General features: G+C 48.2%; 1 long non-coding RNA gene across 14 annotated transcripts in view; it reads right to left on the bottom strand.

The window, feature by feature from the left end:
- LOC129475683 (uncharacterized) overlaps positions 1–2,355 on the bottom strand; it is a 57,432-nt gene extending 55,077 nt beyond the window's left edge. For 12 of the 14 annotated variants that reach the window (XR_010119729.1, XR_010119728.1, XR_010119730.1 and 9 more), the window contains exons 1-2: positions 1,608–1,888; positions 201–243 (exon numbers count right to left, since the gene is read on the bottom strand). This is a non-coding gene — a long non-coding RNA (uncharacterized lncRNA). Of the gene's footprint in view, positions 1–200; positions 244–1,607; positions 1,889–2,140 lie in introns of those variants that run through there. The other 2 variants (XR_010119726.1, XR_010119727.1) reach the window with 1 other exon arrangement.
- Positions 2,356–13,854: the final 11,499 nt, after the last annotated feature.

Below are 13,854 nucleotides of genomic sequence, written 5' to 3'. Positions count from 1 at the left end.
CTCTGAACCTACACTTAAAAAAAAAAAAAAAAAAAAAAATCAAAAATCCAACAACAAAAATAAACAACACACATACTTCCTATGTTCCCACTGTCCAAACTCAATCCATTTATCATGCAAAAGAGATGTCTCGAAAATGACAATAATTCAATGACAATCAGCAAAGTCAGCAACAGAGGAGACTTTAAAAAGTTACTCACTGTTTCCTCCATCACGAAAGGCACCGCTAAGTCAAAGTCAGCCCTTAAAGGAGGGAAATGAGCTGTTAATACCAACATTCTGAGAAATGAGGAAGGAATGACCCAAAACAGGTGGAGAAAACACCACGGCCTCACGTTTCTAAATACTTCAGAAAAAGTGAATTCCTATCTTCTCATCACTCTCCCCTCAGGTGAAAACAGTAAAAGATGAGCATGAGACAGAAAAACAGGGAGTAAGAGAGAGGAAGAGAGGAAAGAGAGAGAAGAGGGGGAGAGAGAGAGGAGATAGAGGAAAGAGGAGAGGGAGGAGAGAGAGAGAGGAGAAGGAGAGAGTGAGGAGATAGAGGAGAGAGACAGGCGAGAGAGACAGGAGGGAGGAGAGAGGAGAGAGATGGGAGAGAGGAAAGAGGAGAGGAGAGAGACGAGAGAGAAAAGGAGAGAGAGAAGAGGGGGGAGAGAGAAATAGGCGAGAGAGAGAGGAAACAGATGAGAGGGAGAGAGGAGAGTGAGGAGAGAGAGAAAAGAGAGAGAAAGGAGAGAGGAGAGGGGGGAGAGAGGGAGAGAAGAGGAGGAGAGAGAAGAGACAGGAGAGAAAGGAAAGAAGAGAGGAGAGAGAGACAGAAAGAGAAGAGAGAATGCAGTATCCATAAGATCGTCACCAGGGTTGGGGGGAATCGGATGCCACCTCTTCCCCAGGTTCCCCTAAATTTAAGAGTTTGCGATTCTGAAAACTATAGAAGGAAAATTAAAACTTGGAACCCCAGTTCACTCTGCCAAAATAATTAATAATAATAATAAAGCTGGAAGCTGAGTCAGGCAAGAAGCTGTCTTTCCTTCTGTTCCCAAGCAGATAGATGCAGAGAAAGAAGAGTGCAACAACTCTCTGTTGACCTTATCTTAGTAAAGTGCCAATTTAGTGAGCCTAAGACAAATACATAATTGACTATTCTACCTGCGCCTTTTCTTTTGCAACAGGTGAATTCGGTCAAAGGAGCCTTCCTCCTTCTTTCCCTCCAGCGTGCTTTCCCCAATTTAAATAGCGAAGCTCTCAATCACATCTTTGGAGAAAAGCACAGACCCGTCTCCCAGGCTCCTTCCTGACCTTCGCCAAATCAACTCAAACGGATTGAGACTTGCCCCAGATACTTTTTGGTTTACAAAAGAAACGCTGACTTTTTCCTCTGAAACGGCTCCCACCTGGCCCCAGGGAAGAGCGTTGGGGAGAAAGTGGGCGCCTCCCCCGGACCTGGGCCCCTATGGGCACAGCGCGTCCCGCCGGGTACGGAAGAGGGGCCGGGTATCCCCGCGGGGTACCCCGCCCCCGCACCCCACATCCCCAGTTGGATCCCTGGGCCCAGCCCGCGCCACCCGCCGCGTCCCCCGACTCGGATCCCGCCGCTCGCTCACCCGGGGTGGCCACCAGAGGGCGGAGCAGGCCGAGGAGCAGCAGCGCCAGCGCAGCCCCGCGCGCCATGGCGCGCCCAAGGCGAGCAGAGACCGTCCGCGAGTGCAGCGAGCGGGCGAAGGCGGCGGGACGGAACCTCCCCCACGGGCCGGGTGAGGCGGAGCCCGCGGAGGACTCGAAGGGGTTGGGTGAGGGGAGCAGCCCCGCAAACTCAGCCCAGGCTGCGCCTGCCCCGCCCCACCCCGGCCTCCACTTGCGCACGGAAGGGGAGGGAACGCCGGGCCCGGGGAGGGGACAGAGGAGGGGCCCGGGGAGGAGACAGAGGAGGGGGCGGACGGAGGTGGTTCGGGCGGCGCCGAGGGGACCACGGGACGCCCCCCTTCCCTTCTCAGGAAACTGTGAGTGCCCCCCGCCCACAAGCTAGTCGCCAGGACGCGGCCAGCTAGAGCAAAGTGCAACCCCCAACATTCTCGGGAAAGTGCGGGTCCTTTCCCCTCTACAGCCCCTTAAATGCACGCCCCAGAGCGGCCTCTACCTGAAGCCAAGAGAAACCGCTGCCCTTCTTCGAGAGGTGGGCCTCTCCGCGCTCGCCCATGCTGTCTCTTCTCTGTTCCTAACAGGCACCCCCCACAGGCAGCCCCAACGGGGAGGAAATGAAACTCTTCCTGCTCCTCTGCTCGGAAAACTATGGGGCCCCCTTCCCGCTGCTCACGGGGCGCTCAGGGCGATCCCCAAGGGGTGCAAAGTGCAGTCCCCTCCCTGCTCAGGAAGGCGTAGGCCTCGACAGGCAGCCACGGCCCTTGGTCCTTTCTGGAGCGTCCGAGCTGGGGCGCTCAGTGGAGAAGGATGGTGGGGGCGGGGGGCTCTGAGACACACTGCGGATACCCGCTCTGCGCGGGACCAAGGACGTTCCGCCGCAAGCTCAGAGACAGGGTTGGGAGTGAGGACTTGTGGTCGTGGGTTGGGGTTGGGGGTAAGACCCCTATCTGGGTCGCCTGGCTGAGTCCTGGTCCTTGGCGACTTGCCCCAGCAGGCTGCATCAAGGGCCCTTGGGTAACACTGGTCCTGTGCTGTCTCAGGCCTGCGGCGACTCCGTCTCTCCCCAGGCCACCTCTGCCCCTGGATCAGACACGGACAAGGCCAGAGGGGCCGCCCCGCACCCCGGGGCCCACCTCAGGGGTTTGAGGAATGCAGCAGTCTAACTATGCACTCCACTCCTGGAGGCAGAATCATTTTTCTTTTTTCTTTCTTTTTTTTTTTTTTGTCGTTGCTTCATCCTGAACCTGCCTGGGATAATGACGTGATGGCTGGAGTCCCAGCAGCCAGTTTGGAGCAGGAAGTCTCCTACAGGATAGAAGTTGTGTATGTGTTGTTTGTTTGTTTGTTTGTTTTGAGATGGAGTCTTGCTCTGTGGCCCAGGCTAGAGTGCAGTGGCACAATCTTGGTTCACTGCCACCTCCGCCTCCCGGGTTCAAGTGATTCTCCTGCTTCAGCCAACCCAGTACCTGGGATTACAGGCATGTACCACCATGCCTGGCTACTTTTTGTATTTTTAGTAAAGACAAGGTTTCACCTTGTTGGCCAGGCTGGTTTCGAACTCCTGACCTCATGATCCGCCCACCTCGGCCTCCCAAAGTGCTGGGATTACAGGCATGAGCCACCGCGCCCAGCCAGAAGTTGTATTCTAAGCATGGCAGAACACGTTGAGCAAAGGTATCAGGGTGGCTTGTGATAGAGCAGGACGGCTGTGCCAGCCTGACTCACTCTCCCAACTTCTTTTACAGGACAAAGGAGTACATTTTTATCTTACCATTTGCTAAAGTTAGGTTTCCATCAGCTTTCTTTAAATCACTTTTATTTCCGGTTTTCATTACCAAGGTCTGAGCCCAACTTAGAGACCTCCCGTGAGGTTCTTGTAGGCAACCAAAGCACTTAAGAGGTGTCAGAGCATCACACACCATGTCTGCTGCACAGACGATCAAATGAAGCTTTTGAAGTCAGTGGATGATGGGTGGATAGATAGGTCTGGGGGTAGGAAGTGGTGGATGGATGAATGAATGGACAGACAGCCATCTGGATGCATGAATGGATGGATCACTTGCTGGAAGGATGGATAAAGAGATAGATGGCTGGATGAATGAATAAATGGGTGGACAAATGGGTGGGTGGATGAGGGGATGAGTGGATAGATGGATGGAAAGATGAGTGGATGATTGGATGGATAGATAGTTGGGTGGATGGATGAATGGATGGATACATAGATGAATAAATGGATGAATGGATGGGTGGGTGGAGGAATGGATGGATAAATGGACAAATGAATAAATAGATGGATGAAAGGGGGGATAGATGGATTGATCTGTGGATAGATGGACAGATAGATAGGTGGGTAGATGGGGGGGTGGATGGATGGTTGGAAGGATAGATGGGTGGACAGATTACTGGGTGGCTGGAGGGGTAGAGAGGTAGATGAGTGGGTGGGTGGATGGATGGATAGCTGGATGAACGAATGGATGGATAGATGGGTGGACAGATTACTGGCTGGATGGATGGATAGGTAGAGAGATAGATGAGTGGGTGGATGGATGGATGGATGGATGGACGAATGGATGGATGGATAGATGGACAGACAGGTGGATAGATAGCTGGATAGATGGGTGGGTAGAAGAGTAGATGGATGAGTGAGTGAATAGACGGATTGATGGACAAACAAGTAAATTTTTACCTGACATTTTTGTATTGTCATATAACTTTCTATGTGTTCATTCATTGGGAAACAATTGTGATACATGGATATTGAACTTATTAGCTCACGTCTGCTGATAAGAAAACAACACAGGGCCATAGAGTTCATTAGCAGTGGGCTGGGATCAAAACGAAGGGCTCTTTGATTCTGAGTTCAGGTCATTTGGACCACTTTGCCTTGTGACTGTCCCCAAATCACTGGAATATCCTTGGGGTTCACAGCGCCCAAAGGTAAACAGTATTTGGTAGCCTAGAGTTCATACATTGGAAATTTCATGGTCTGTTCCCACTCAGTGGTGCAAAGCATTTTTACAGCAATAATTAATTTGGCAATACCTTGATGTGTGAGCCTGTGTATGCGTCTTTTCAGCTGGCTAGTACAGTACCAGTGATGCCATGTTTGCACGCTAAATACCAGCCAGAGACATGCAAGAAAAGAAGGGCAGGCTGGGCGCAGTGGCTCATGCCTGTAATCCCAGTACTTTGGGAGGCCGAGGTGGGTGGATCACCTGAGATCAGGATTTGAGACCAGCCTGGCCAACATGGTGAATCCCCATCTCTACTAAAAATGCAAAAATTAGCTGGGCATGGCGGTGAGTGCCTTTAATCCCAGCTACTCTGGAGGCTGAGGCAGGAGAATCGCTTGAACCTGGGAGGCAGATGTTGCGGTGAGCTCAGATCACGCAACTGCACTCCAGCCTGGACAACAGAGCAAGACTACATCTAAAAAAAAAAAAGAAGAAGAAGAAGAAGAGGGGCACAGCCTACCAGATCTGCTCAGACACATGTTTTTTATCTGAACTTTTGGGGGTCAACTCAAAATCCAATCAACAGATGACAATGACATCCTGAAAACTGTTCCCAGATCAAACAGTAAAATTTCACAGATTCTGTCTTTGAGTCATGGGGATTTGCGTCTCTGTAGATTCAGGAGAAACATCTCATGCATACAGTTCCAGAGAGTCAGGGACCAGCCTTTTCTGTAAAAAGGGAAACAAAATGGAGTTGCGCATTGGCAAGGATGCTAGGAGACATCACTGATTGCAGCTCCTTTACAAACCCTATCCTAGGAAGCACTTTCCTTCTTCACTTTCAGCAGTCAAGCCTCCCCAATGTCATTGCATCTAAACGTGTTGACATGATGGGGCTGTGGTTCACCTGGAAGATGGGCTCTATTCCTGACCATTCTTGCAGGCAAAGAACTTGAAATAAGTTCAAATTCAAGTTGCAACACATCCACGGAGCAGCTGAAAGTGCTGCCTGTGGCCTGTCATAATGGCAGGGTAGCAGGGAGACAGAAATATGTTTCCTCACCCATCATTGGGTTTATGACTAAGGCACCTAGAACAAAAGACAGAACAGCAAAAGAAAGGCAGGCTCATGTATTTAGGTTTTATGTGACACAGAAGCCATCATAAAGAAACAGGAAAATCTGAGTATTTTTATGCTTAGGTTTTTGTTTTGTTTTGTTTTGTTTTGTTTTGAGGCGGAGTCTCACTCTGTTGCCCAGGCTGGAGTGCAGTGGCGGGATCTTGGCTCATTGTAACCTCCACCTCCTGGGTTCAAGCGACTCTCCTGCCTCAGCCTCCCGAGTAGCCGGGACTGTAGGCAAGCACCACCACGTCTGGCTAATTTTTGTATTTTTAGTAGAGACGGAGTTTCACCATGTTGGCCAGGCTGGTTTTGAACTCCTGACCTTAGCTGATCCACCCGCCTCGGCCTCCCAAAGTGCTGGGATTACAGATGTGATATGCTTAGTTTTAACAAAGAGTGGACAGTGATAGAGAAGTATGATTATTGGACAAAAGCGTTACAGGAATGGGGTCCCAATCCAGACTGCAAGAGAGGGTTCTTGGATCTCGAGCAAGAAAGAATTCAGGGTGAGTCCATAGAGTAAAGTGAAAGCAAGTTTATTAGGAAACAAAAGGAATAAAGAATGGCTACTCCATAGAGCAGCCCCGAGGGTTCCTGGTTGCCCATTTTTATGGTTATTTCTTGATAATATGCTAAATGAGGGGTGGATTATTCATGCCTCCCCTTTTTAGACCATGTAGGGTAACTTCCTGATGTTGCCATGTCATCTGTAAACTGTCATGGTGCTGGTGGGAGTGTAGCAGTGAGGACCACCAGAGGTCACTGTTGTGGCCATCTTGGTTTTGGTGGGTTTTGGCCGGCTTCTTTCCTGCAACCTGTTTCATCAGCAAGGTCTATGTCACCTGTGTCTTGTACCAACCTCCTATCTCATCCTGTGACTTAGAATGCCTTAACCATCTGGGAATGCAGCCAAGTAGGTTTTAGCCTCATTTTACCCAGCCCCTATTCAAGATGGAGTGGCTCTGTTTTACACGCCTCTGGCAAAAGGATCTGATCTAATGAGAATAAACTGCGGGAACTTAGCGGGGCCTGTTTGTTCAGATTCTTCTGCATCCCTGCATGTTCAGAGTTAAGGATATTCTCTTCCTCCTGGTATAGGGAGGGCACCTCTGGAATGAGGGTCCCCTGACCTGCTTCAGGGTAAGGTCAGAGAGTCCTTCCGAGGTTTTATGACCTACGTTAAGGAAGAACCATGAGGGTAAGGTGAAAGTGACCTTAATCGTTTTCTCAAATGCCACAGTTCCATATTTTGGTGGAATGTTTCCTGAACCCCATCAGAAAGCAAAGCAAGGAGAAAACAATTTGGGGGGACAAGACAAGGAGATATAACAGATCGGGGAGGTTTGTGGTCGACTATATCACTCCTAGAGGCATTCAACCGAGGAATATTTCAGAATATCTGGTAACACACACCAGGAACAGCCTAATCTACTCCCTAAAAGGAGTCTAGTTCATTACTGAGTTTATGGCTTCCCTGCATTTCCTTGTTTCTGACCACAACCATATTTTTTTTTTTTTATTGAGACTGGGTCTCCCTCTGTCGCCCAGGCTGGAGTGCAGTGGCGCAATCTCGGCTCACTGCAACCTCTGCCTGTCGGGTTCAAGCGATTCTCCCGCCTCAACCTCTCAAGTAGCTGGGGGTACAGGCATGCACCACCACGCCCAGCCAATTTTTGTATTTTCAGTAGAGACGCGGTTTCACCATGTTGGCCAGGCTGGTCTCAAACTCCTAACCTCAGGTGATCCCTCTGCCTCGGCCTCCCAAAGTGTTGGGATTACAGGCATGAGCCACCATGCTCACCTCCCCTGCCTGCCCAATTTTTTTTTTTTTAATTAGCCAGGCATGCTGATTGCTTGAGCCTGGGAGGTGGAGACTGCAGAGATGTAATTGCACCACTGCACTCCAGCCCGGGCGACTGAGACTCTATCTCAAAATACAACAAAATAAAACAAAAAACAAGAATGCAGACTGAGAGCACAGCCAAAACCAGGTTTTAGCTGCAAGACAGGTTATGGGAGGGAGAAAGGAAAAGGCTTTCCTAGCAAAAGTGGGCTTGTTATGTAGATGCAGCTTCACAGGTAGCAGCCCCCAGAGAGAAGAGATGGTGAATATTTCTTTTCAGGTCTTTAAAGGCACCATACTCTCAGTTAATCTCTCCTAGATCCGGACAAGAGAAGGGCCGGCCGCCTTACAGCATACTGTCTAATCTGGACGAGAGAAGAGTTGGCTGCCTTACAGCAGACCCTGTACAGATTGACAGATGCAAGTTTCCCCCACAAAAGACAGTGTTTCTTCTTTTTTGTTTTTCTTCAACTTTTATTTTAAATTCAAGGCTGTATGTGCAGGATGTGCAGGTTTGTTACCTAAGTAAACATGTGCCATGGTGTTTTGCTGCACAGATCAACCCACCACTCAGGTATGAAGCCAGCATCCATTAGCTATTCTTCCTGAGGCTCTCCCTCCCCCTACCTCCGACCTTTTCACAGACCCCAGTGTGTGTCCTCCTCCCTGTGTCCATGTGCTCTCATTCTTCAGCTCCCACTTATAAGTGAGAACATGCAGTATTTTATTTTCTGTTCCTGCATTAGTTTGCTGAGGATAACAGCTTCCAACTCCATCCGTGTCCTGCAAAGGACATGAACTCATTCTTTTGTATGGCTGCGTAGTATTCCATGGTGTATATGTACCACGTTTTCTTTTTTTCTTTTCTTTTTTTCTTTCTTTTTGAAATGGAGTCTTGCTCTGTCACCCAGGCTGGAGTGCTGTGGTGCAATCTCAGCTCACTGCAACCTCCGCTTCCCGGGTTCAAGTGATTCTCCTGCCTCAGCCTCCCAAGTAGCTGGGATTACAGGCACCCGCCATCACACCCAGCAAATTTTTGTATTTTTAGTAGAGACGGGGTTTCACCATGTTGGCCAGGCTGGTCTTGAACAACTGACCTCAAGAGATCCGCCCACCTCAGCCTCCCAAACTGCTGGGATTACAGGCATGAGCCACTGTGCCTGGCCACTGCATTTTCTTTATCCAGCCTATTATTTAGGCATTTCGGTTGATTCTATGTCTTTGCTATTGTGAACAGTGCTGCAATGAACATACGCATGCATGTATCATTAGAATGATTTGTCCTTTGGGTACGTACCCAGTAATGGGATTGCTGGGTCAAATGGTAATTCTGCCTTGAGGTCTCTGAGGAATCGCTACACTGTCTTCCACAATGGTTGGACTCATTTGCATTCCCACCAACAGCGTAACAGTGTTCCTATTTCTCCACAACCTCGCCAGCACCTGTTCTGTTTTGACTTTTTAATAATCGCCATCCTGACTGGTGTGAGGATGATCACTTTGATTTGCATTTCTCTAATAATCAGCAGTGTTGAGGTTTTTCCATATTTTTTTTTGGCCACATGAATGTCTTCTTTTGAGAAGTGGAAAGATAGCATTTCAGGAGTATTCCCCAATATATTAAAGAAATATATTTTGAGATAAAATATTTTTATTTCCTTTAGTGTATTTTATTTATTTATTTATTTATTTATTTATTTATTTATTTATTTATTTTTCTTTGAGACAGGGTCTTGCTCTGTCACCCAGGCTGGAATGCAGTGGTGTGATCTTGGCTCTCTGCAACCTCCACCTCCCGGGTTCAAACAATTCTCCTGTCTCAGCATCCCAAGTAGCTGGGATTACAGGTGCCTGCTACCACAGCTGGCTCATTTTTTTTTGTATTTTTAATAGAGATGGGATTTTGCCATGTTGGTCAGGCTGGTCTCAAACTCCTGACCTCAGGTGATCAACCCGCCTCCCAAAGTGCTGGGATTACAGGTGTGAGCCACTGTGGCCAGCCTGTTTCTTTTCTTATACAAACAAACCTATGATGGTAAAGTTTAATTTATGAATTAGGCACAGTGAAAGATTAACAACAACAGACTAATAATAAAATAGAACAATTACTACAATATACTGTAGTAAAAGTTATGTGAATGTGATGTGCTCTCTCTCTTTCATGTGTGTCTCACTCTCTCTCGAAATATCTTAGTATCTTCAGCCATAGTTGACCAGTGATAACAGAAACCACACGTTGTAGGCTGTTCTTGCATTGCTGCAAAGAAATACCAGAGACTGGGTAATTTATATGAAAAAAAAAGAGGTGGGCTGGGCACGGTGGCTCACGCCTGTAATCCCAGTACTTTGAGAGGCTGAGGCGGGAGGACCACTTGAGATCAGGAGTTTGAGACCAGCCTGGCCAACATGGTGAAACCCCGTCTCTACCAAAAATACAAAAAATTAGCCAGGGGTCATGGTGGGCGCTTGTAATCCCAGCTACCTGGGAGGCTGAGGCAAGAGAATCACTTGAACCTGGGAGGTGGTGGTTGCAGTGAGCTGAGATCATACCACTGTACTCCAGCCTGGGCGACAGCAAGACTCCTGTCACACACACACACACACACACACACACACACACACACACGAGGTGTAACTGGCTCATGGTTCTGCAGGCTATGGAGAAAGCATGGCACCAGCATCTGCTCAGTTTCTAGGGGGGCCTCAGGAAGCTTCCAGTTATGGTAGACGATGAAATGGGGGTGGGCATATCACACGGGAAAAACAGGAGCAACACGGGGGTGGTGAGAGGTGCCACAGCACTAAAACAGCCAGATCTGGCAAGTACTCACTCACTATTTCGAGGACAGAAGTAAGCCATGAGGAATCTGCCCGCATGACCCAAACACCTGCCACCAGGCCCACCTCCAGCATTGGGCATGACAATTTGACATGAGATTTGACAGGGACAAATACCCAAACTCTTTCACCACGGAAAGCAAAACCACAGATAATGGGGGGCTACTGTACATTGTGCAGAAAGGCAGCTCCTCGGAGCCGGCTGGGGGAAGGAGCAGGTCTCTCAGCTGCTGAACTGTTTTGGGAGATTACCTACCATCACTTTTCTCTGTCCCAGAATCACACAAAATTGTCAGCTGTGCCAAGTGCCTTGCCCAATTCTCTGCACCTTTCCTTCTGTCTCCTTCCACGTGTGACCACCCCCTTCACCATCTTGTCGTGTCTAAAGCTACCTCCACGCATTGCATGATAGCCAGTAAGTCTAGACACAAGGTGTGAAGGTGAGGACAGCAACTTTATTTTGAAGAACCACCAAGTCAAGAAGACGGAAGACTGCTGTCCTAAAAAGCCATCTTTTTTTCTTTTGATTTATTATTAAAGTTCTGGGATACATGTGCAGAATGTGCAGGTTTGTTACGTAGTTATACATGTGCCATGGTGGTTTGCTGCACGCATCAACCCATCATCTAGGTTTTAAGCCCCGCAGGCATTAGGTATTTGTCCTAATGCTCTCCCTCCCCTTGCCCCCCACCCCGCAACAGGCCCCAGTGTGTGATGTTCCCCTCCCTGTGTCCCTGTGTTCTCATTGTTCAGCTCCCACTTATGAGCAAGAACATGTGGTGTTTGGTTTTCTGTTCCTTTGTTAGTTTGCTGAGAATGATGGTTTCCAGCTTCATCCGTGTCCCTGCAAAGGACATGAACTCATTCTTTTTTATGGCTGCATAGTATTCCATGGTGTATATGTGCTACATATTCTTTATCCAGTCTATCACTGATGAGCATTTGGGTTGAAAGACCCATCTTAATAGAATTTTAGCTCCTTTTATGCTAGGGGGAGAGGGAGGGTGATAGAGGGCAAGAGGTGAGCAATGACCACAGACATCTGGGCGGCTATTATGGTCCAAGGGGCCTTGTGGAACTTCCTCATCCTTGGTCAGGTCACGATGCTCTTATAAATCTTTGACATAACATTGTTCCTTCTGTGCACATCCTCCTGATCCCCTCGGGGGTTATTTTTGGGAAGGGACTATGATCATTCTTGCTTTAAAGTTAAACTGTAAACTGAATTCATGATTAGCTTGACCTATTTGTAGGAATGAGCAAATGCAGTTAGCTTGTGAGGTGAGAAGCAAGACGGAGTGAACTATGTTAGATTTTTCTCAACATTCACACATAGGTTCTTGGCCAAAGAAGCACATTACCAACACATTCTCTTTTGTTTTTTTTTGGTTTTTTTTTTTTTTGAGACAGAGCTTCTCTCTTGTCCCCCAGGATGGACTGCAATGGCGCACGATCTTGGGTCACTGCGACCTCCGCCTCCCGGGTCCAAGCGATTCTTCTGCCTCAGCCTCCTGAGTAGCTGGGATTACAGGCGCCCGCCACCATGCCTAGCTAATTTTTTGTATTTTTAGTAGAGACAGGGTTTCACTATGTTGGCCAGGCTGGTCTCGAACTCCTGACCTCAAATGATCCACCCACTTCGGCCTCCCAAAGTGCTGGGATTACAGGTATGAGCCACCACGCTCGGCCCAACATGTTCTCTTGTTAGAGGCACTTGAACCAGAGCAACTCAATCTTGAACAGGGGTCTGGGTAAAATGAGGCTGAGACCTGCTGGGCTGCATTCCCAGGAGGTTAGGCATTCTTAGTCACAGAATGAGACAGGAGGTCAGCATAAGATACAGGTCATAAAGACCTTGCTGATAAAACACGTTGCAGTAAAGAAGCCAGCCAGAACCCACCAAAACCAAGATGGCGAGGAGAGTGATCTCTGGTCATCCTCGCTGCTCATTATACCCTAATTCTAATACATTCACTTCTCGAAGATACTCCCACCAGTGTCATGACAGTTTACAAATGCCATGGCAACATCCAGACTTTACCCTATATTGTCTAAAAGGGGAGGAACCCTCAGTTATAGAAACTCCCATTTCCCAGAAAACTCTTGAATTTAGCATATAATATGGCATTCAGATTAGATGCTAAATGCCCTTTGTTAGCATATAATCAAGAAATAACCATAAGTATACTCGGTCAAGCAGCCCACGCTTCTGTTCTGTCTATGGAGTAGCCATTGTTTTATTCCTTTACTGTCTTTTTTTTTTCCCCCGAGACAAGTTCTCGCTCTGTTAACCAGGGTGGAGTCCATTGACGCAATCAGAGTTCACTGTAGCCTCAACCTGTTGGGCTTAAGCAATCCTCCCACCTCAGTCTCCCAAGTAGCTGGGACCATAGGTTCATGCCACCACACCCAGCTAATTTCTTAATTTTTGGTAGAGATGGAGTTTTGTCATGTTGGCAACGCTGGTTTCAAACTCTTGAGCTCAAGCATTCCGCCTGTCTCAGCCTCCCAAAGTGCTGGCATTACAGGCATGAGCCACCTTGCCCAGCCCTTTTACTTTCTTAATAAAGTTGCTTTCACTCTGTGGACTCATCCTGAATTTTTTCTTGCATGAGATCCAAAAACTCTCTCGGGGTTTGAATTGGGACCCCTTTCCAGTAACACTTTGACTGCTCTGTTCAGATGTCATCACTCCCTCCAGCAAACCTGAAGTGTTCAAACTCTTTTCCATCCATCCTTTCCTCTCAAGGCAAAGAGGCAACTTGGCTATTCTCATAGACACACAAATAGGAGATGTAGGAATTCACAGGCAGACACATTCAACTCAGATGTTAGATCTATTGATAAACAAGATGGCAGCTTGTCTTGCTGCTTAGATAGAAAAGATGCTGTTGCTTGCTTGCAAAAAAATGAAGCATGTTCCTGGAGTTCACCAATATGGCGTGGACTTTATCTCCTCATCAGTATCAGTCAGTGCCGGATGGTCCAACCTCTGGGTGCCGAGACACGCACTCATTTTCCCAATGTCATTCTCTTACCCCTTGAGCCTGCTTTCCCACTGGCTATCTGCGTTTGGATCTGTGTTCCCACCCAAACCTCATGTCGAATTATGATCCCCAGTGTTGGAGCTGGGGCCCAGTGGGAGCCGGTTGGGTCATGGGGGTGGTTTTTCATGAATGGTCTAGCATCCTCTTCTTGGTGCTGTTCTCATGCTAGTGAGTGAGTTCTCACAAGATGAAGTTGTTTAATAGTGTGTGGCACCTCCCTTCTCACTCTCTCTCTTGCTCCTGTTCTAACCACGTAAGGGGCACCTGCTCGCCCTTTGCCTTCCACCATAATTGTAAGTTTCCTGAGGCTTCCCCAGTCAGGCTTCCTGTCCAGCCTGCAGAACTGTGAGCCGATTAAACCTCTCTTCTTTATCAATTACCCATTCTCAGGTATTTCTTTAT

The sequence above is a fragment of the Symphalangus syndactylus genome, chromosome X (assembly GCF_028878055.3).
Source record: "Symphalangus syndactylus isolate Jambi chromosome X, NHGRI_mSymSyn1-v2.1_pri, whole genome shotgun sequence".
NCBI lineage: Eukaryota > Metazoa > Chordata > Mammalia > Primates > Hylobatidae > Symphalangus > Symphalangus syndactylus.
Note: the sequence above shows the minus strand (reverse complement) of the source record. Positions and strands in the feature narration are given on the sequence as shown.